The 22,869-nt window shown below is 44.4% G+C and overlaps 1 protein-coding gene across 1 annotated transcript in view; it reads left to right on the forward strand.

Annotated features, from left to right (window-relative positions):
- NRIP1 (nuclear receptor interacting protein 1) overlaps positions 1-22,869 on the forward strand; it is a 178,913-nt gene that overhangs the window by 87,572 nt on the left and 68,472 nt on the right. The window contains exon 2 of the mRNA XM_030204220.1: positions 2,957-3,023. The gene's annotated coding sequence lies outside the window, so the exon portion shown is untranslated. The remainder of the gene's footprint in view (positions 1-2,956; positions 3,024-22,869) is intronic.

The raw sequence follows: 22,869 nt of genomic DNA on the forward strand, positions 1-22,869 counted from the left end.
CATAGGCGCTGGATGACAGATGAGAACTTTTCCTCTTAAGGGCCCACTATTAAAAAAAAAAGTTGAACTCCTAAGTTAGGCTCCTACATTTGTGCCCTATTTTTAACCAAATTTAGGGCCCCTTTTACTAAAGTGTGGTGAAATCTGCAGTTACTGTGGCTTAGTACAGGATTTTACTGCGCAGCAGGTGCAATTTTAATGTGGAAGCTATTAGGGGCGTTCTCCGCATTTGCCATTACAGATGCTGCATTAAATTTGCAGCTACCATACAGTACTTTACTTGGAGTTAGTATGGAAGCACTTTGCGCTATCTAAAAAAATGCCAATTATCGCACAGTATTTGCAGTGCACCAACCCCAAAACACCTTCCATGCCCATTCTCCACCCATGACATGCCCCCTGATAGAAAAAGCACTTACTCCTTAATTCTATGAAAGTCTCTAAAAATTGTGCATGTGCGATGTAATTGAATAACAATCTAATTAGCACCAATTGGCTTTTTAACAAGCAATTATTAACACTAATTAGATTTTAAGTGAAATGTACGTGCGTAAATTTAGACGCGAGTCAAAAAAGGGGGTGTGGAAATTGGAGGGTCATGGGTGGATCAGGGGCGTTCCTTTAAGTTATGTGCTTAGTTGGAAAATAAGGGCATCCATGTCTAAATTTATGCATGAGTATTTGGACCACATTTAAATTGGTACAAATGGCCCCATCTAAAATTAGGCACGATCCCTGGGCATAAGTGCTATTCTATAAACCACACCTAACTTTAAGCGCATTTTGTAGAACAGCTTTTTTCAGCACCAGTTTATTTATTTATTTTTGGGCACCATATATAGACGTTACCCCTTAAAGTGCGGTTTGCCACATGGTAACTACAGAAATACAGCAAAGACACTTAACACCATTGTGTGCTACCAGTTATTGCGTGGTAAACTTGCATTAACCCCCTCCCCCCTTTTTACAAAGCCGCACGGCAATGCCGACACAGCCCATTCACTTTGAATGGGCTATGTTTGCATTACACACCAGCAGCCGCTAGCATTGCTTTGTAAAACAGTGCCTAAGTGCTTAACGAAGTTTAGTAAAGGGGCTTCTAAGGATCCTTGCATTTTCAACTGAAAATTCATCATAATTTAGAGCTTAAAAAGTTAGGCCTGCCATTCATTTGCTTAGATTTAGGAACCTAATTTATGTACCTAGCGTTGAAAAATCACTGTTGAGATCCTATGTTTTGTTTTGTTTTTTTCTCCCTGCCCTAAATCTGTGCCATTGCCTCCCATTTTTATGGTCCTACATTTAGGAGTGAAATTTTGAGTATAAAAAAAATCTCTCAGCCCTAGGCCAATGTAGGAGCATTAATCTCGAAGTTAGAATCATAAATGTTAGGGCCTAAATTCTCACAAGGCAAAATAAGTAGTTTAAAATAATGCTTATAACATGGCCAAGGGTTGGACACCTTTTTTGTTACTATCCACCTGATATTTAAAACCATTTAAGCGGCAAAGGAATGGCTCCTGGTCACTTAAATGGCACTTAACTGGCTATCTGGCAGTATTCAACTGGAGATTGCCGGTTATCACCTCCTGAATATTGCCAGTTAGCACTTAGTGGCTAACCAGTTATAGGCATAATATAACCTGCTATCCGCTGATATTCAGCACATCGCTGGCTAAGTTTGGCAGCCAAATTAAGCTGCCGAAACACCAGGATATTTAATACTGGTCACCCAGAATTGAATATCTGGGATGACCGCCGACCACGGGAGTTAGTCAGGCCCTATATATGACCCTGTAGAGCCAATTTAATGTGGATTTACTTATAAGGCTGTCAAATATTCGTGGCACTGGGACGGGATTTTCACAGGAAATACTTTGTCTTGAGATGTGGATGATGACATGAGGTTTTTGTGTTACTTCGTGTGCTTTATGTGTTCTGAATTACCTGTAAAAATTAATGCAAAATGGTGAACTGGTTTAGATATTCAAATCTTTACTAGGTAATATAAACTGTATTCTGTCAGATTTGTGTTTTCATTGTGTTCATAACATACATAGAGAGTAATTGTCTATACACAGTAAATGCCTAAATTCTGCCTAAGTCAGAGTTTCCCAAACTGTGGATCGTGACCCCAAATGGGGTCATGAAACCTGGATTTGAGGTTATAACCTGGGCAGACCCTCTGTATAGATGTCATTGGCCTGCACACTTTCTGTGGCCACTTGAATAGGGTCATGGTCGGAGAAAGACAGAGAAGTGCTAGCCTATGCACTGTTTTATAAATATGTGTTTATATTACGTAGCGCATATTTTACAAGTGGGTGTACACATAGGTGAAATCTGAGTAGAACGTGAATGGAAATCACCCGCACATGCATAATTTGTACAATACTGTAATCAGCGGCGTTTCTACCTTATATGGCACCCAGGTCGGAGCGCACATACACCACCCTCCTCCAAATAAGAGGGTGTGCAGAGCTGGTGCATGCCGCCATCTCTGCCGGTCCACTGCCCCCTCAGACATCAACTTCCTGTTCTGGGTCAGGGGACCGGCAGAGCTGACAGCATGCGCTTGCTCCGTGCACCCTTTTGCTGCCGGCACCCAGACCCTACTCTCGGTACGCTAGAGACTGTATTTAAACACGTATCTCTGGAACTTAGGTGCGCATATCTACGACATCACTGTGGCTGGCATGTGTTCATGCCTAACCTCTCACAGTTATGCTAGTATTCTATAAAGAAACGTAAGTGCCTAAATTTCTTTGTAGAATAGGCTCCTATCAGGTGCTCTCTGGACACTTATTTATAGAAATACCTCCATAAACCCTATTCAGAAGAAAATGTCCATAGGTTTTCTTGGAAAGCAATGTTATAGTAACAGTATATAGTTCTGAAATGCTAGTATATAGTAATGGTGCATTGGTACGAATTTCCTTTGATTCATTTTTTTCAGGATGACGCTCACTTGGACTTCACTATGAGACTCGTATCACTGGAGACCTGCTACACTTGGTTCTGAGGTAAAAGTGATTAACATGTTTGTATGATATTTGAAAATTTAGTGTGATTCTAACTTTCTGTGAAACCAAAGAATGAATAATTGTACCATTTGATTCCAGAACTTTCATTGCTTTGGCCTTCTTTACTGCCCTAAGAGTTTATAATTCATATTTTAGGCATTATATCAACCCCTCACAGTTGAGATGTATGAATGCCTAGTCATCTAAAATGGGAAAAACCTCAAATTAAAAGGATTAGTGACTTGATATGTTTATTGTGTGGGAGCCAAGTCAGTTCTGTAGGTTCAGTAACTTCTGGTGCGTGCTGGTAGTGTGCAGATCAAAGGGTCAATTATCTGCAGGCAGAGAGGTGGCTATTTCAGGGATCCAATCTCTACAAAAGTTCAGCAGACCCATAAGTGCCCTGACCTCTGACACTGTTTTAGGATCCCTTACTGCCTTCAGATCTGACGCAAGGCTCTCATGTACCATCCGTGATCCTGCTGATATAGTACTTCCCAGAAAACACACATCTGTCTGACACAACTGGGCCTTTGACTTGTTTACTTTGTACCCAAAGTGGACTTAAGTAAGCTGAACAGTAGCTTCCATACAGTGTTACCGGTCAGGGGCGAATATGAGGATGTCAGTCTGATGAAGGGATATGGTTTCAAGATAATTTAACCCTTTGATCAGCACATTATCAGCACACACCAGCAGTTACTGAACCAGCAGCACTGACTTGGGCTCCCACAGTTGCCAGTGACCAACATAGTGGTATGCAGTAGACCAAGGGTGAGCAACCACGATGCTCAAGGGTCACAACCCAGTTGGGTTTTCAAGATTTTCTTAATGAATATGCATGAGATGGATTTGCATGTACTTCTTTCAATTCATGCAAATAGATCTCCTGCATATTCATTGTGGAAATCTTGAAAACCCATCGTGGCCCTGGAGGACCATGGTTGCCGACTCCGATGTAGAAAGTCATCCCTGAGATTGAATAAATGATGAAAATGTTAACTTGAGACTACTATTAGATTTTTGAAACGGGAAGCCAAGTGATCAAATCGAGCTAGCGTTTGATACATAGAGAACTGGGATAAATTTGTGTCCAGTTTGAACTAAACCTTGTCTAATATTGCACTGCTTTAAAGATGGCATACCAGAGATCACGTGATGCGGTGAGGAGCGTCGGACGTGTGTGCCTGGAGCTGCTCAGGGGTCCCCTCCTCAATCATAGTAACATAGTAGGTGACGTTAGAAAAAGACCTGTAGGGTCCATCCAGTCTGCCCAACAAGATAAACTCATATATGCTACTTTATATGTATACCTGACCTTGATTTGTATCTGCCATTTTCAGGGCACAGACTGTAGAAGTCTGCCCAGTACTAGTCCCACCTCCCAACCACTAGCCCCGCTTCCTACCCACCGGTGCTGTAACCCAATCTCTGCTAAGCTACTAAGGATCCATTTCTTTTGAACAGGATTCCTTTATGTTTATCCCACACATTTTGAATTCTGTTGCCGTTTTCATCGCCACCACCTCCTTCGGGAGGGCTTTCCAAGTATTCACCACTCTCTCCGTGAAAAAATACTTCCTGACATTTTTCTTGAGTCTGCCCCCCTTCAACCTCATTTCATGTTCTCTAGTTCTACCGCCTTACCATCTCCGGAAAAGGTTTGTTTGCGGATTAATACCTTTCAAATATTTGAACATCTGTATCATAGCACCCCTGTTTCTCCTGCCCTCCAGGGTATTCATGTTCAGGTTGGCAAGTCTCTCATCATTCTTCTTGTAACGCAAATCCCATACCATTTTTGTAGCTTTTCTTTGCACCGCTTCAATTCTTTTTACATCCTTTGCAAAATAAGGCCTCCAAAACTAAATGCAATACTCCAGGTGGGGCCTCACCAATGACTTGTACAGGAGCATCAACACCTATTTTCTTCTGCTGGTCACACCTCTCTCTATACAGCCTAGCAACCTTTTGGCTATGGCCACCACCTTGTCACACTGTTTCGTCGCCTTCAGATCCTCAGATACTATCACCCCAAGATCCCACTCCCCGTCTGTACATAACAGACTCTCACCGCCTAACACATACTTTTCCCGTGGATTTCTATTCCCTAAGTGCATCACTTTGCATTTCTTCGCATTGAATTTTAATTGCCAAACATTAGACCATTCTTCTAGCTTGTGCAGATCCTTTTTCATGTTTTCTACTCCCTCAAAGGTGTCCACTTTGTTACAAATCTTGGTATCATCCACAAAAAGGCAAACTTTACCTTCTAACCCTTTGGCAATGTCACTCACAAATATATTGAACAGAATCGGCCCAAGCACCGATCCCTGAGGCACTCCACTACTCACCTTTCCCTCATCCGAGCAAATTCCATTAACCACCACCCTCTGGCGTCTGTCTGTCAACCAGTTCCTAATCCAGTTCACCATGTTGGGTCCTATCTTCAGCCTGTTAAGTTTATTCAAGAGCACGTCCTTGATTCAGTTCTCTGGTCACCCAGTCAAAGAATTCAATGAGATTCGTTTGGCATGATTTACCTTTGGTAAAACCATGTTGTCTTGGATCTTGCAACTTATTGGCTTCCATGAAATTCACTATCCTTTCCTTCATCATCGCTTCCATTACTTTTCCAATAACCGAAGTGAGGCATACCGGCCTGTAGTTTCCAGCTTCTTTCCTATCACCACTTTTGTGAAGAGGGACTACTACTTATCATTTCTGTAGCGCTACATACGTAGCGCTGTACACTTGAACATGAAAAGACAGTCCCTGCTCGACAGAGCTTACAATCTAATTCTGAAGAGAAACCACATCTGCTCTTCTCCAATCCTTTTACATCGGTGGATTAAACGTTTAAACTACACGCACTTTGGATACGTAAGGATTCTGCAAGTTATATGGACACATTTTTTACTTTACCAGTCGTGATGGCGTCTAAATCAGCCAAGAAATGGCCAGAACATAATCGGCATGCTGAGGACAAGATGGCGGATCAGGTACAGGCCCCGCAGTTAACATGCACAGAGAGGGTGATTGCTGAGCGTACCGCGTCTGTGGTACAGGCACTGGACTTGCACCTCCAACAATTGTCTGAACAAATTGCGGGCATTTCACAACTTACCTCTGACTTGGCTCGTAGAACGGGAGAGCTGGAGTGTAGATTATCAGATTTGGAAGACAGTGCACAGGTCAGCATAGCGGAGCTCACGCGACTAACAGAGTTGGTCAGTTCTCAGCAGAATAAGCTTGAAGACTTGGAGAATCGTGCACGTAGATATAATTTACGGTTTGTAGGAATCCCGGAATCGGTACCAGAAAAGACCTTGAGTCAAGAGTTTGAACAATGGCTCATCCCTTTGTTGTCCTCAGTGGATGTGCCGGCATCAGTTTGTTTGGAAAGGGCACACCGATTGAGATCTAAGCAGACTGGGGAGCGGAGGCCCAGAGTTGTTATTGCCAAGTTTCATAACTCGGCGCAGAAGGACTCCTTTCTTCACTACTATCGCTCGCACAGCGAAGAGGTGCGCTATGATGGCATGCAAGTCCGGGTATTCCAGAATTACTCTGCTGCTCTCTCAGAGCGACGCAGGTTGTTTTCTCCAGTGTGTGCGCGACTGGTGGAGAAGAATTATAAGTTTCAACTGAGATATCCTGCAGTTTTGTGAATCTGTGACAATGGACAATGGCGCTCATATGACTCCCCAGAAAGCGCATCCAACTGGTTAATGGGGCTGCCTTGAGCCAGTCTAAGTTGGGCCATAGTGCTGGAGAAATACTACAGTTATTTGACGGCCTTGTTTGGCCGCTTTCGAGACATTTGTGACTCTTGGAATGGAGCCATATACCCCCTGGCTGCTTAGTCTGCGCTTAGTGTTGGAACAAAATGGCGGGGGTAGTACTAGATATGTGTGTATAGCATATGGTGTACATGCATGCAGGAGTTATGTGTGGTTTCCTGCATGTGGGAACTGCGTGTGATTTTCTGCGTGCGGGAATTGCATGTAATGTCCTGCGTGCAGGAATTGCATGTATGAAAGTGGAAGAAAGAGGAGTGAAGGAGAGGAGAGCTTTGGGCTTGCACTGTGAGTGGGGTGCCTTACAAAATGTTTGTTGCCAGTGAGGCATTCACGTGTCATATAAGAGAGCCACGACTATTAATGTCTGGTGCTGATATAAAACGGGAGGGGTCAGCAACTGAAAGAGTGTGTGTAGGGTGTGTCATATAAGGTGTGCGTGCTTGTGAAGGTTAGTGACTTGATTACTCATTTGAGTCTACTGTTGCTGTAGGACTTTTCTTGCGAGGGGGGGACTCCCCCAGTCATCGTATGTGATCACTTGAGCCTTCGCTGGGTAATAGGGAGGGCCGGGTTAAGACGTTGGGGGATGGACGGGGGAGATGAGGGTGAGAGGGAGGGTTTTGTTGGGATGGGGATTAGAGGGGGGAGGGGGGAAGTTACAAGTTGGGAGGTCCGTGCTGTGGATGTTGGTGTTGGTTGTGGGAGTTGTCATGCCATACATAGGGGGTCAATCTGCTGGTCAGGGTCTCATACATGACGGGACTTCACGGATTCCCGGGTGAAGGCTGGGCGCCCGGGAGTTTTTTGGGCTTTAAGTTTTGTGGCATATATTGCATTCTGGGGTTGGGATCCTGTCTAAGTTGCCAGTTCTGAGATTAATCTCTTGGAATGTATCAGGTATCACACCTCCTGTCAAAAGGACAAGAATTCTGTCCGCATTACTATGTCACAAGATAATCTCTTGCATGCCTTCAAGAAACCAAATTGTCTGATGCAGAACATTTAAAGTTAAGACAGTGGTGGGTGGGGGACTGCTTTTTTGCTTTGGCATGGAGTAGGAAGGGGGGAGTAGCGGTCCTCATTTATAAAAATCTGCAATGTAAAGCCTGGGTGGTAGCACGGGACGGGAATGGACGTTACATTCTTTTGCACCTGAATATCATGGGTCAGGAAGTTTTTCTCCTTAATATCTATGGGCCCAATGTGTATAACCATTCTTTCTTCCAGCATTTGGTGTGTTTGGGTATTCATTACTCTGCCGCTCCTTGGGTCATTTTGGGAGACTTTAATCAAGTGATGGATGGGCAGCAAGATAAGTCCGCCCCAGGTGCGGGAGTGGCGATGGGCGGGGGTAGAGACTTGCCATATCTTTTTAAGGCCTTGAACTTGGTAGACTCAAGGCGGTTGATTAATCCTAGTGTATGTGATTGTACCCATTTGTCACGAGCTCATGGTACTTGGTCGCATCTGGACTACATCCTAATAGATGCCACTCTTTTCCCGCTGGTTATGCATGCTGAGATCGGGCCCATGGAGGTATCTGATCATACTTTAATTTGGGTGCTTCGCGACTTCGTCAGAATCAGTGGAGGTTTCCCTCACATTTAGCGGAGGATGTGAACTTTCAGGAATACTTACATCAGAAGTGGTCGAAGTTTGTGGAAGCTAATGCATGTCATGAACCGGAGGCGCAATTATATTGGGAAACATCAAAGGTAGTTTTGAGGGGTGACATCATCGCATATGTGTGTGCCCGTGCTTAGTGGATAGCCCGAGGTATAATTCAGTTGGAACGTAAATATCAGGCGGCAAAGTGAGCGCACTTGGCGGCGCCGTCTTCACTGACTAGAGAGGCGATGTTGTTGACTTTGGCAGCGTTAAATTCCATGATTCACGAATGTACCAAAAAACAACTTTTTCACCGTTCCTTTTCAATTCATAGATTTGGTAATAAATCTGGCAGGTTGTTGGCCAGGGTCACCAAGACTTGGGGGGGGGGGGGGGGTAACAGATTTATTTTGTCCCTGATAGCACCAGATGGTACGAGGGAGAGTCATTCATCAGGAATTGCTCAGATCTTACATGATTACTACGCGTCCTTGTATGCTGCTCCGGAGTCTCATGCTGGGCCTTCTGTGGTTGACTATTTGAAGGATTCTGGCATGCCGTGCCTTTCACCGGAGGCCTTGTCTCAGCGGAATGCCCCCCTTTGCGCTAAGGAGATCCAGAGTGTGGTTAAATCCCTTAGGCGGGGCACTGCTCTGGGTCCGGACAGGTATGCAGCGGAATACTACCAGTTTATGTTTCCACAAATTTGTGGTCCACTGATGGCATTTTTCGAAGCCTCGCTTTCCATGGGCTCTTTTCCTAGACACTCTGAGGCATTGATTGCTTTAATACCCAAGCCAGGCAGGCCGCCAGATCGTCGGGGTTCATATAGGCCAATCTCACTTATTAATGTGGACTTAAAGATTTTGTCAAGGGTTTTAGCAGATCGTCTTGCTCCGCACGTTCCATCTTTGGTGAGAGAGGGACAGGTGGGGTTTTTGCGTGGCCGTCACTCCTCCATTAATGTGCGCAAGGTTTGTTTAGCAATTGCACACAGTCATTTCACTAAGGAGCCACTGCTTCTGGTCAGTCTAGACGCAGAGAAGGCCTTTGATAAGGTACATTGAAGTATGTGGGAATTGCAGGCTGGTTTCTACAAGCAATCGCTGCGCTCTATTCCCAGCCAAGGGCATCACTAGTGCTAAATGGACTGTGCTCTTCTTCATTTTCAGTGTCTTGTGGAACGTGGCAGGGGTGTCCTTTGTCCCCATTGTTATTTCTTCTCTATTTAGAGCCCCTGTTGTGTACCATTCAAATAGATTCTGAAATTTCAGGTATTACTCTGCCTTCGCTCTCGGTCAAGACGTTAGCATTTGCAGATGATATATTAGTGACCCTGATGAGGCCTCAACAATCTCTACCCAATTTACTCGAGGAATTTAGTTATTTTCCTGGTTTTACTTTAAATTTACAGAAATCAGTAGCCTTCCCGATTCAGGCTAAGATTAGGGAGACTTGGGAGGGGGAGTTTCCCCTTTCTTGGACTTCTGGACCTCTGAAATATTTGGGGGTCCTGATTCCTGCCGACTTGTCACTGCTTTATGAGCTGAATTTGGACCCCTTACACTCCAGTACTAGACAAACATTGCAGATGTGGCAGTCGCTACCACTATCTATTATGGGCAGAATAGCTCTTTACAATATGATGTTGGTACCTAAGTGGGCGTATGTTTTGCAGATGCTGCCTATATTCCTTAATCATAGAGATGAGCGGTTTGTGACTCGCCTGGTTACGCGTTACGTTTGGCAGGGCAAGAGACCCAGGGCAGCGGCTTCGCAACTTTTTCTTCCCCGGACACAAGTAGGTTTGGGGTTGTTGAATATTAAGTTATTGTCAGTGGCGAGCAATATGCGCCATCTCAGTGATTGATTTCAGAATACAAATTACTTCTCATGTACCATGGTAGAAATGGGATTGTTTGCTCCGAGCCATTTTAGTGCCTGCTTACATGCATCGCCAAAGAGGCTACGCATGCCAGCCGCATTTGCACCTTTGTTGTTACCTCTAAGGAGGACTTGACGGTGGATGTGTCGCTTTTATGGCTTTCAGCAGTGTCCTCTCTCTTATTGCCTTTGCGAAGCAATGTAGACTTTCCACCAGGTTCTACCTCTCCAAACTTTGCCATCTGGGTGTCAAAGGGGATACGTTACCTACACCAGTTATACACAGAGGATGGTACTCTTAAGTCTCTGGAAGATTTGCAACTACAGTATGGGTTGGAGGGGAGGGATTTCTTTTCTTTGTTTCAGCTGCGCCATTACATCAGGTCTCTCCCTCCCGCTTCTCTAATGCTGGTAACATAGGAAAAGCTTCTCACTATTCTAGGGCTGGACACTCAATTGTCAGTCCCCCTCAAATATTACCACTCTGGCCTTCGGGAACAATTGGGGGAATATGATTATGAAAAATTAGTGAATCAATGGAATAGAGAATTGTCAGTGGGTCTCCAGGGAGATAAGTTGAAGACATGTCTTTTGGGCATTCAAAAGTTAACAGAAAATGTGACGCTGAGAGAGACCCTTTACAAGTTTTTAATGCGGATGTATATATCACCACATAGGGCTTTTAGAGCAACTATGAGAGAGGACGATAGATGTGCTAAATGCGCTTGTTCTCCTGCAGATTTGGGACATATGTTTTGAACTTGCCCATCTATTATAGAGTTTTGGAGGCAAGTGTGTCTGCATGTCTCACACCTATGGGGGGGGGGGTCATTTGGCGTCTGAGTCCGTCCCAACTCTTTGATATCTTCAGGATTTCCCCGTCTTTGCCCAAAGGGTTGAGGCCATTCTTAAAAAAGGGTGGTTCTTATTGGTAAGAAGGCTATTCTTCAACATTGGATAACCACAGAGCCGCCAACTTTGCAACAATGGCGATCCAAGATGATTTTTCTCTGCTCGTTAGAACACAGAGGTGTGGGGGATTTATCCTCCTCTAAGAGAGATTATTTTTGCAGGACCTGGCCCCCGTTTTGGGATTCCCTGACGGCAGTAGCACGCAGCAGAATCTTGAATTCCTAGGCTGTATGACATGGCACGGGTGTGGGTTGGGGGTGGGTGGGAGGAAATGGGGGGTAGGGTGTTGTTTATTCTATAAAAGGTTGAATTATTGTATTAGTAGCATGTAGTTAATAAGGCTTTCACCTGTAGATGTTGTTGGCAAATTCATCATGTGCAACAAGTTTCATGTGGTCTTGATGTAAGAGCTGTTGGTTATTTGTGAACAAAATGTTGTATTTGTTGGTATTATTGGCCAAAGGTTACTTTGCAGATAACAATAAAAAGATTGAAACATAAAGATGGTATACCTGGTAAACGTAAAGTCTAACTTTTAGCAGAAATCTCACATTAATATTTAACAATTGTTAGCCTTAAAAATAAATAATTAAAGAAATCTCAAGAGCAGCCCATGTGCATATGACCTGGGGAATCTGTTCATGGAGCAGCTCAGAATTTTATTCTCCAAGGACCTTGAGGTTGCCCGAGACCTTCAGCTCTGGCGCCATAAGCTTACAGTATTGGAGAACATTCAAGATAAGTTCAGTGCTTGACCTAAGTAGCTATTCTTCACTTTCCTTTTTACAATTGTAAAATACAATTACAGTATTATTTTTCCCTTTTTTAAAATTGTGATTGCATGCTTCTTTTTGGCCCACAGATTTCTCTCCTAAATGTGCATATTCCATGTGCGGCAATGCTCTATAATAGATTTATTTTTAACATAGTTGCACTGCTTGCATATTTTAAGGTTAGAGTTACTGATACTAGTCAGGAAGGTATTTGGCCATAAATCCTGTCACCTCATAGAAATACTTGCTTGAAGTAAAAACCTCCTTAGCTTAGGAATGTATTGGCTTGCTCTTGTTAACTTGGCTTTCATTTCATGATTCTGGCTTCTAAGATGATCTTTTAGGATCTAAGTTTATAACAGGGTACCTATGTGTAAAAAAAAAAAAAGCCAATATTTAGGGTTGTGCAGTGACTTCCAGTACTATACAAATACATTTGCAGAAGTCTACTCTTGCTTTTAATGATATATAAATGTGTACAAGTACTCTTCATTTAAAAACATATATTTTATAAAATGCAGATATACTTTGCAGCTCCTCTCAAAACACACTCCTAGGAGATCGCATACAAGTAGGCATTATCTTTTGGTGCACCTTCTTTTTGTGCATAAATACCCCTGTACAGTTTTATAGAAGGTCCTGTTTCTGTGCATGGAACTATGCTTTACATACAGAAAAAAAAAGTTATAAAACTACACCCTTATATCAGAGGTGGATGTCTAGTATTACTGTATTATTATACGCTGTTTTATTTATTTACTAGTAAAAAAGGCCCGTTTCTGACACAAATGAAACGGGCGCTAGCAAGGTTTTCCTCGGAGTGTGTATGTTTGGGAGAGTGTATGTGAGAGTGACTGTTTGAGAGTCGGAGTGAAAGTGTGATTGTGTGAGAGAGAGCGTGAGTCTGGGTGTGAGTGTGTTTGTGAGAGAGTGTGTGTGTGAGAATGAGAGTGTGTGCAAGTGTGTATGTGAGACACAGTGTGAGTGAGAGTGTGTGTGTGTGGGCGAGAGAGAGAGTGTGTGTGAGACACAGATTCTCTGTTTCAGTGAGTGTATGAGACCAAGCGAGTGTGTGAGTGACTGTGTGGCACATAGAGAGTGAATGTGATACAGTGTGAGACAGAGTGTGTGAGAGTGAGAAAGACATTGTATATGAGAGAGAGAGTGTGAGCCGTGCCCTCCCAATCCATGGCCATCTGTCCCCTGCCCCCTCCATTCATCCTTTTCCAGCAATTCCCCTCTGTCCGTGAGCCCTGCCCTCCCAATCCATGGCCATCCATGTTTGTCTGTCACCTGCCCCCTCCATTCATCCCTATCCAGCATGTCCCCTCTCTGCTTGAGGCCTGCCCTGCAATCCATATCCATCCATGCCCATCTGTCCCCTCCATTCATCCCTATCCAGCAATTCCCCTCTCCCTGAGTCCTGCCCTTCCAATCCATGCCCATCCATGCTCATCTGTCACCTGGCCCCTCCATTTTTCCCTATCCAGCATTTCCCCTCTCTGCCTGAGGCCTGCTCTGTAATCCATATCCATCCATGCCCATCTGTCCCCTCCATTCATCCCTATCCAGCAATTCCCCTCTCCCTGAGTCCTGCCCTTCCAATCCATGCCCATCCATGCTCATCTGTCACCTGGCCCCTCCATTTTTCCCTATCCAGCATTTCCCCTCTCTGCCTGAGGCCTGCTCTGTAATCCATGCTCCTCTGTCCCCTGCCGCCTCCATTCATCCTCTTCCAGCAAGTCCCCTCTCGCCCTTCCATGACCCCCCCCCCCTCGCATCCATGCTACGCTCTCTCCCATGTCCCAGCCTGGCCCGCCCTCTTCTTCCCTCCCCCCCCCTTCGCATCCATGCCCCCCCCCCTTCGCATCCATGCCTCGCATCCATGCCCCCCCACCCCTTCGCATCCATGCCCCCCCCCCCCTTCGCATCCATGCTTCCTTTTTTTTTTTTTTTTTAATTCTTTTTAACTTTACCTCCGTGGCGGTTCGTGCAGCGAAGCGTCAGGGAAGGAGGCGGCGCTCCCGACGTCTAGCCTTCCCTTCGCTGTGTTCCGCCTTGTTTTGAAGGCGGAACACAGCGAAGGGAAGGCTAGACGTCGGGAGCGCCGCCTCCTTCCCTGACGTTTCGCTTCCGGATTTGTTTGTTTTGTCGCGAGGGCGGGGCAGAGACGGCTGGCTGGCTTGAAGGCTTCACACCACGAATCCCCGAACCCTTCAGCCTCAGCCTGGGAGTGACGTCAGATGGCTTCAAGGCTTCAAGGCTTCAGGCTTCAGGCTTCAGGCTTCAAGGCTTCAGACTTCCGGCTTCAAGCTTCCGGCTTCACAGAACGTTCACGGTGCGTTTTATTATATTAGATATGTACAGGAAAAGTAGAAGTGAATTTGTTCCTACAGTCGTTGCAAGTGTTTGCCCACTCGCTTTCAGTGCTCAGATTTATTGAAGTTCTACAGTTTCGTATATGTGCTAAGCTGTGGTCCTGTGCCTCCATCTAGAACTTATTGTTTGACCCCTGATGTAGGAGCTTGTATGCGCCGAAACACAGCCCATGTCAGGTCTTTCCTTTGTGGAGTGGAGGAGTAGCCTAGTGGTTAGTGCAGTAGACTCTGATCCTGGGGAACTGGGTTCAATTCCCACTGCAGCTCCTTGTGACTCTGGGCAAGTCACTTAACCCTCTATTGCCCCAGGTACAAATAAGTACCTGTATATACTATGTAAAGCACTTTGAATGTAGTAACAAAAATCACAGAAAGGTGGTATATCAAGCCCCATTCCCTTTATTTTCATCAATAAAAGACTGTTGGACTATATCTCCAGTGGTGAACTCGTCTTCAGTCAGCCTCTACTTCTGCCTGCTTGAAATACATAAACATACAATAGTTTGATTTAAAATCAGAATATCAACTTTGAGGATATCAGCCTAACTTTCAGAACTCCTTTGACTCACAAGGAGCAGAGATGGCTAGATCTCCCTCCAAGTAATTAATGTTTTATCTAGAGGCTGACCAAATTTCAGTTTCATTTTCAGATTTGGCACTGAAACCGACCTAAAATCCAGATTCAGGTTTCGGCCTTCTGCTGAAAATGCCGGGGAGTTTTCAGCTAAAACCAAAACTCTCTGCACCCTCCCCCTGCCCCTGACCATCAGTAGGCCTACCCCAAGCCTACCTTTACAAGGCCTGCTCTGCCCATTGCCTCCTCCACTTTAAAATGGCTGCCAAGACATCTCGTGGTAGTCTCGTGAGAGGGAGGTCCAGTTTCAGCCGGAACCAAAACCATCAGTTTCGGTCGGCCTCTGATGTTATCATTCTTTAGATAAAGCTTTCACCAGACATATTAAGGCAATTCTGTAAAAAAGGTGCCAGCATTTACATACCATTTGATTAGGTAAATGTACAGAATACTAGCTTGTTCATGGGTAAGTGTACACTTATGCACGTTAAACTGGTGGCAGGGCTACTGATTGCTATTCCGTAAGGGTGTGCATAAGTGGCATAATATGTAGATTCAAGGTGGGTATTCACATGAGTGGAGCATGGAAGGAGCATGAATGGAGTTGCCATTTATGTGAACAATTTACAAAATACTGTCTTGTGCCAGGTATGTGCACAGTCTCATTTAATAAAGATGATTTAAACATAATAACCGCAGGTACGTCAAGTCTATGGCTGGTATTTCTGCGGTTATGTACATGTAAGTATGCTGATCAGTGGCGTAGCCAGACTGCCAATTTTGGGTGGGCCTGAACCCAAAGTGGGTGGGCACAAAATTTTCTCTCTACCCCCCCCCCCCCAGCAAAATTTAGTCACACTCAGATGCATTTGTCACACAGGGTAAATTGCTGCTTTTCAGTGCATCAGATTTCAGACAATTTATTTAATAGCCTAATCCTTTTCAGTGAGCTTTCAGAGGCCAAAACCTCCTGCCTCAGGTCAGTATAATGCTGTTACGGTATCCTCTCCTGACCTAAGGAAGGAAGTATTGGTCTCTGAAACTTTATTAACACCATATTACTTTATCCTAAATTAAAAATAAAATTATTTTCTTTACCTTTGATGTATGGCCATTTACTTTTTCTCATTGTGTTGCTCCCAGTCTCTAGATTCTGCTTTCCTTCGTTTTCGCTTAACTCTTCTGCCAGGGTTTCCTGGCCATTTGTCATTTTTCTCTCCTTTTTCTTTGCTTTCTTCAATATTTTTCTGCCTCTCTCTGTGTCCAGATTTAATTCATTCTTACTATCCGTTCTTTAATTTCCTTCATCTACTTATGGCTTTTCATCTTTTCCTCACCCTTGTTCTCCCCATGCCCCTTCCTCTTATTCTCCAATCTTTCACTACTCCCCCTTTCCATGCAGCAGCTCTCCCCTCTCTCTCCCCATCCTTCCAATAGTCTCCCCTCTTTCTTTCTGCATCCTTCCATCGTGTCACCTCTTTCTCCCTACCCTTCCATCCAGCGTCTTCCCTCTTTCTCTCCCCATCCTTCCACCATCTACCCTCTCTCCTGATCCTTCCATCTAATGTCTCTCTCCCTCCTTCTAACCAGTGTCTATCTCTCTACCCTTTTCTGTTTAGTGTCCCTTCTCTCTCCACATCCTTCCAGTCTCTCCCCTTTTTCTCTGCATCCTTTCATCCATCTCCCCTCTTTCTCTGCCATCCTCCAATCTGTTTTCCCTCTTTCTCTCCCCATCCTCCCATCTGTTTTCCCTCTTTCTTTCCCCATCCTCTGTTTTCCCTCTTTCTCTGCCATCCTCCCATCTGTTTTCCCTCTTTCTCTCCCCATCCTCCGTTTTCCCTCTTTCTGTCCCCATCCTCCGTTTTCCCTCTTTCTCTGCCATCCTCCCATCTGTTTTCCCTCTTTCTCTCTCCATCCTTCCATTTTCCCTCTTTCTCTGCCATCCACCCATCTGTTTTCTCTCTTTCTCTCCCCATCCTCCATTTTCCCTCTTTCTCTGCCATCCTCCCATCTGTTTTCCCTCTTTCTCTCCCCATCCTTCCATTTTCCATCTTTCTCTGCCATCCTCCCATCTGTTTTCCCTCTTTCTCTCCCCATCCTTCCATTTTCCTTCATTCTCTGCCATCCTCCCATCTGTTTTCCCTCTTTCTCTCCCCATCCTTCCATTTTCCCTCATTCTCTGCCATCCTCCCATCTGTTTTCCCTCTTTCTCTCCCCATCCTTCCATTTTCCCTCATTCTCTGCCATCCTCCCATCTGTTTTCCCTCTTTCTCTCCCCATCTTTCCATTTTCCCTCTTTCTCTGCCATCCTCCCATCTGTTTTCCCTCTTTCTCTCCCCATCCTTCCATTTTCCCTCTTTCTCTGCCATCCTCCCATCTGTTTTCCCTCTTTCTCTCCCCATCCTCCGTTTTCCCTCTTTCTCTGCCATCCTCCCATCTGTTTTCCCTCTTTCTCTCCCCATCCTTCCATTTTCCCTCTTTCTCCCCATGCTGCCATCCATTTTCCCTCTCCCGATTCAGGCCCACCAGCCCCAGCTCCCATTGCCGGCCACTGCTGCTTTTCCTGATGAGCAGCAGGGCCGGCGCTTCAAAAAGAAGAAGCGCTCAGCTGACTGAGCTGAGCGCCAATGCTAACCCGACGAGAAAAAATGTTTTTTAAAAAACGCGGCACCGCAGGCACCCGCAGCCTCGAAGCATTGGCTGCTGGCTCTGCAGGCTCCTCCCGTCTCTTACGTCACTGCCCCTGCTTCGCTCCAGGGGCAGTGACGTAAGAGACGGGCGGAGCCTGCAGAGCCAGCAGCCAATGCTTTGAGGCTGCCTGCGGTGCCGCATTTTTTTTAAAACATTTTTTCTCGTCCTTAGCGACGCGTTGGCGCTCAGCTCAGTCAGCTGAGCGCTTCTTCTTTTTGTAGCGCCGGCCCTGCTGCTCATCAGGAAAAGCAGCAGTGGCCGGCAATGGGAGCTGGCGCTGGCTCTGGGCGGGCCTGGGCTGAAATTGGGTGAGCCTGGGCCCACCCGTAGCTACGCCCCTGATGCTGATGCCAGGTTACAACAGTATTTTGTAGTGGAATCTGGATGCCCATATGCTATTATAAGATAGGCTTTCACCGCACAGCAGTGGGACGCCTAAAAGCAGACACTTATAGAATTGCTCCCACTTAGCATTGCAAAATGTATGTTGTACAATCAGCATTGTGTTTTTCCTCTGTATAGTTGTATAACTTGTATAGGACTCTTAAAGACTCTGGCACCTACTGAGAATGGAACTGTGTGACTTGAGGGCAAGTGAGGACTTGATTCTTATTTGGTAGATGCAGTCTTTAATCATAGGATATTCCAGTGTTGTACATCATTATCATTCCAGCTGCATATATAACAAAGTAGCTGATCCATTTTACAACATCCCCTGTTGGAAATAGGTAACACGTGGAAGATCAGCCTCGTTTAGCAAAGCAGTAAGTTTGCACTTGTACATACAAAACCGCTTCCTTGTAAGTTCATTCTAAGGAAGGCCTTGGCTGTTCAAGGACACATTTCTAAAACAAAGTTGACTAATTTAAAGTAGCAGGCTTTTAAAGATAAGAACATATGATGTGCCGTGCAGACACAGATCCAGGGTCCATCAAGCCTTGAGTGCTATCTCTGCCAGTAGCCAGTCTCGGTCACATGGAAGACCCCAGCAGAACTAATAGAAAAGTCCATTCTCTGTTTCTTTCTCACTGAGGTATATGGCAAACAACTTTTTATGGATCTGCCCTCCAGAAACTTACCCAATGTTTCCAACCCAAAAAGAATATCGGAAAGAAATGTACACATAAATGGAAAATGCTTGTTCCTCTGATTGTCTATCTGGAGGAAAATGGGACCAAAATTGACATGGTGAAAAGACACTTTCCATCTGAAATTCAAAAGGGTTTAATTGGGCAGGAGAGCCTCCTGCCTAGTCAAACCCTCCCCGACTGACCCAGCGCATGATATTAAGCAGCACTTAACTGGTTAGTGCTGCTGAATATCACTGCTTACTGGCCATTTCCTAACCAGTTTGATTAGGAGCGGACAGGGGGCAAAGTGTGGGAGAGGAGTGGCCTAATGGTTAGTGCAGCAGGCTTGGATCCTGGTAATCTGGGTTCAATTCCCACTGCAGCTCCTTGTGACCTTGGGCAAGTCACTTAACCCTCCGTCACCCCCAGATACAAAAACTTAGATTGTGAGCCCTCTAGGGACAGAGAAAGTACCTGCATATAATGTATACAGTGCTGCATATGTCTAGTAGAGCTATAGAAATGATTAGTAGTAGAGTGTGGGCAGAACACCTGTTTAGCTAGTTAGTGGTGATTTTCTGTCCACTAGCTGGCTAAGTAGCCCCATAAAGTTAAGACAGCAAAACTTTATGTGCTAAAGTTTGCTCATTTAACTTCCAGGTGACCACTGAGAGCTGGATATTCAATGCTGAGAGTTGTGCATGCCTTTGCATTGAATATCTGGGGTCAGTTCATCCTGCGGCTGTAAGGGGCTCAGATGCCACTTATCACTGTGAGTTAAATATTTGGGCGGATTGAGTTTGAAAATGGTCCAGAGCAGATTGTGGGTCCAAGGAAATAAAGACCCCCCCCCCCCCCCCCCGCCACCTCCAATATGACCCAATGCATTTCTGTGGGAGGAGCAGTTCAACGTTTTGTTCAGCATATAAACATTGATGTGCTGAAACATCGCAGTTAGGGAATTGCTCCTTTCAAACTGCCTCTCCCTTCTCTACTCTTCCAGTCACACACATACGCACACATATCCATAAAGCATGTTTTACCCTTGTTCACTGTCTCACTGCTGCCACATCCATATCCCTGTGGGCTGATGCTTATTGATGCAGATATGTATTTCATTTTCTTTCTGGTATATTCTACTATTTAAAACCTAGTGATTGAACCATATAGCTTTCTTAATGGTTCCTATACATAGTGATACTTAGTGACTGAGCCATGTAGTTTGCTACTAGTTGCTATGTATATGGTCTCCTAGGGGTGGAGACCTATTTAAATACTTGTTGCCTTGCTACAGTGGCATCCTGTGGTTTAAATAAATGTAAAAGCTTTCTTTCAAAACTGTTGACAGTGGCATCTAATAGATGTATTATTATCCTTGGTTTAATGTATTATTTAGATGTTTTATTTGTAGAAATTTCACAACGCAATTTAAAGAATATTACTATTCCATTAAATAAACAATCCGCATTGGTATAAAACTACAAAAAAAAAGCAATCATGTTTCAAGTTATATTCAATCATTTCAAGTTATATCGCACCATGAGGTACCTTTCAGGGTGGTTTACATAAAAATATGTTAAAAGGTAGAAAAAGGAACTACAAACAAAGATAGAATAGGGAGGACAGAAGAGCTTAATATATAGATCCAGCATCAGTTGGGGAAAGGGGATGGTGAAGGCATTGCTGGAGGTCCCTGGCTGTGCCACCAGTTCCAGGCACAGAAGAGGCATGTAGGAGGCTAGGAGGAAACATTGCCAAAGGCATCTGTGAACAGGAAGGTTTTCTAGCCTGTTTAAAATTTATCAAGGGACTGTTCAAGATATACTGACAGAGGGAGAGAATTCCATAGGGTGGGGGCATTGATGCTAAAGATTTTAGCCAGCTTAGTAGGTTAGAAGGTTATGGTTGGAAGAGTGGAGTGTTCTAGCTGGAAAAGAAGTTATGAAGAGATGTGATAAATATAGGGAGACAGTGCAGATTGGTGAACCTTGAAGGTCAAGATCAAGGTTTTGTGGGTTATTCGATGGGGGGGATTGGGAGCCAGTGCTTTTCCTGAAGAAGGAAGTAACATGATCATATTTACGTGAGCCTGTGATTAATTTGATCACCACACATATAATTTTAGACTCCTAAATATCAATAGAAATCAAACAAAATAAAACATGGAAAAGAAAATAAGATGATACCTTTTTTATTGGACATAACTTAATACATTTCTTGATTAGCTTTCGAAGGTTGCCCTTCTTCGTCAGATCGAAAATAAGCAAATGTGCTAGCTGACAGTGTATATAAGTGAAAACATTCAAGCATTACTATGACAGTCTGACAGGGTGGGAGGATGGGGGTGGGTCGGAGGTATGCATGGGGACATCAAAGCATATCATTGATATTCTAACAGGATGGGTGTGGATAGGTGAGGGGTGGGGTGATCAACAGAGACATACAGCTTTATGGTTTATAATGGTAAAGCTGTTTTTAATCCACAATAGGACTTTTCCTCCTATCCTATGACCCTCCAATTTCCTCTGTAGCCTTTCATGAGGTACCTTGTCAAACGCCTTTTGAAAATCCAGATATACAATATCAACCGGCTCCCCTTTGTCCACATGTTTGTTTACTCCTTCAAAGAATTGAAGTAAATTGGTCAGGCAAGATTTCCCCACACAAAAGCCGAGCTGACTTGGTCTCAGTAATCCATGTCCTTGGATGTGCACTGTAATTTTGTTTTTAATAAAAGCCTCTACCATTTTCCCCGGCACCGATATCAGACTCACCGGTCTATAATTTCCCGGATCTCCCCTGGAACCTTTTTTAAAAATGGGTGTTACATTGGCCACCCTCCAATCTTCCGATACCACGCTCGGTTTTAAGCTCATTTTCAGTTCTATCAGTACTCTAGGATGAATACCATCCAGTCCAGGAGATTTGCTACTCTTCAGTTTGCTGAACTGCCCCATTACGTCCTCCAGGTTTACCGTGAAGGCAGTAAGTTTCTCCGACTTGTCCGCTTGAAATATCATTTCCGACACCGGTATCCCACCCAAATCTTCCTCGGTGAAGACCGAAGCAAAGAATTCATTCAATCTCTCCGTTACGTCTTTGTCTTCCTTGATCGTCCCTTTTACCCCTTGGTCATCCAGCGGCCCAACCGATTCTTTTGCCGGCTTCCTGCTTTTAATATACCGAAAAAAAATTTTTACTATGTTTTTTTGCCTCTAATGCTATCTTTTTTTCGTAATCTCTCTTGGCCTTCTTTATCTGCGCCTTGCATTTGCTTTGACACTCCTTATGCTGTTTCTTGTTATTTTCAGATGGTTCCTTCTTCCATTTTCTAAAGGCATTTCTTTTAGCCCTAATAGCTTCCTTCACCTCACTTTTTAACCAGGCCGGCTGTCTTTTGGAGTTCCTTCTTTCTTTTCTAATTAGTGGAATATGTTTGGCCTGGGCCTCCAGGATGGTATTTTTGAACAGCGTTCGTGCCTGTTGTACAGTTTTTACCCTCTCAGTTGTCCCCCTAAGTTTTTTTTTCCACCGTTCTTCTCATTTTATCATAGTCTCCTTTTTTAAAGTTAAACGCTAATGTATTTGACTTCCTGTGTATAGTTACTTCAAGGTTGATATTAAAACTGATCATATTATGATCACTGTTATCAAGCGGCCCAGTACTATAACGTCCCTCACCAGATCATGCGCTCCACTAAGGACCAAGTCTAGAATTTTTCCTTCTCTCGTCGGCTCCTGCACCAGCTGCTCCTTAAAGCTGTCCTTGATTTCATCAAGGAATTGTACCTCTCTAGTGTGTCCCGATGTTACATTTACCCAGTCTATTTTTGGATAATTGAAGTCACCCATTATTATCACATTGCCCATTTTGTTTGCATCTCTGATTTCTTTTATCATTTCTGTGTCTACCTGCTCATCCTGGCGAGGCGGACGGTAGTACACTCCTATCACCGTCCTTTTCTCTTTTCTACATGGAATTTCAACCCATAATGATTCAAAGGTGTGATTTGTGTCCTGCTGAATTTGTAATCTATCTGAGTCAAGGCTCTCGTTAATATACAATGCTACCCCTCCACCAGTCCGGTCCACCCTATCACTTCGATATACTTTGTACCCCGGTATGACAATGTCCCACTGGTTATCCTCCTTC

This window comes from Microcaecilia unicolor, chromosome 5 (assembly GCF_901765095.1).
Source record: "Microcaecilia unicolor chromosome 5, aMicUni1.1, whole genome shotgun sequence".
Classification (NCBI taxonomy): Eukaryota; Metazoa; Chordata; class Amphibia; order Gymnophiona; family Siphonopidae; genus Microcaecilia; species Microcaecilia unicolor.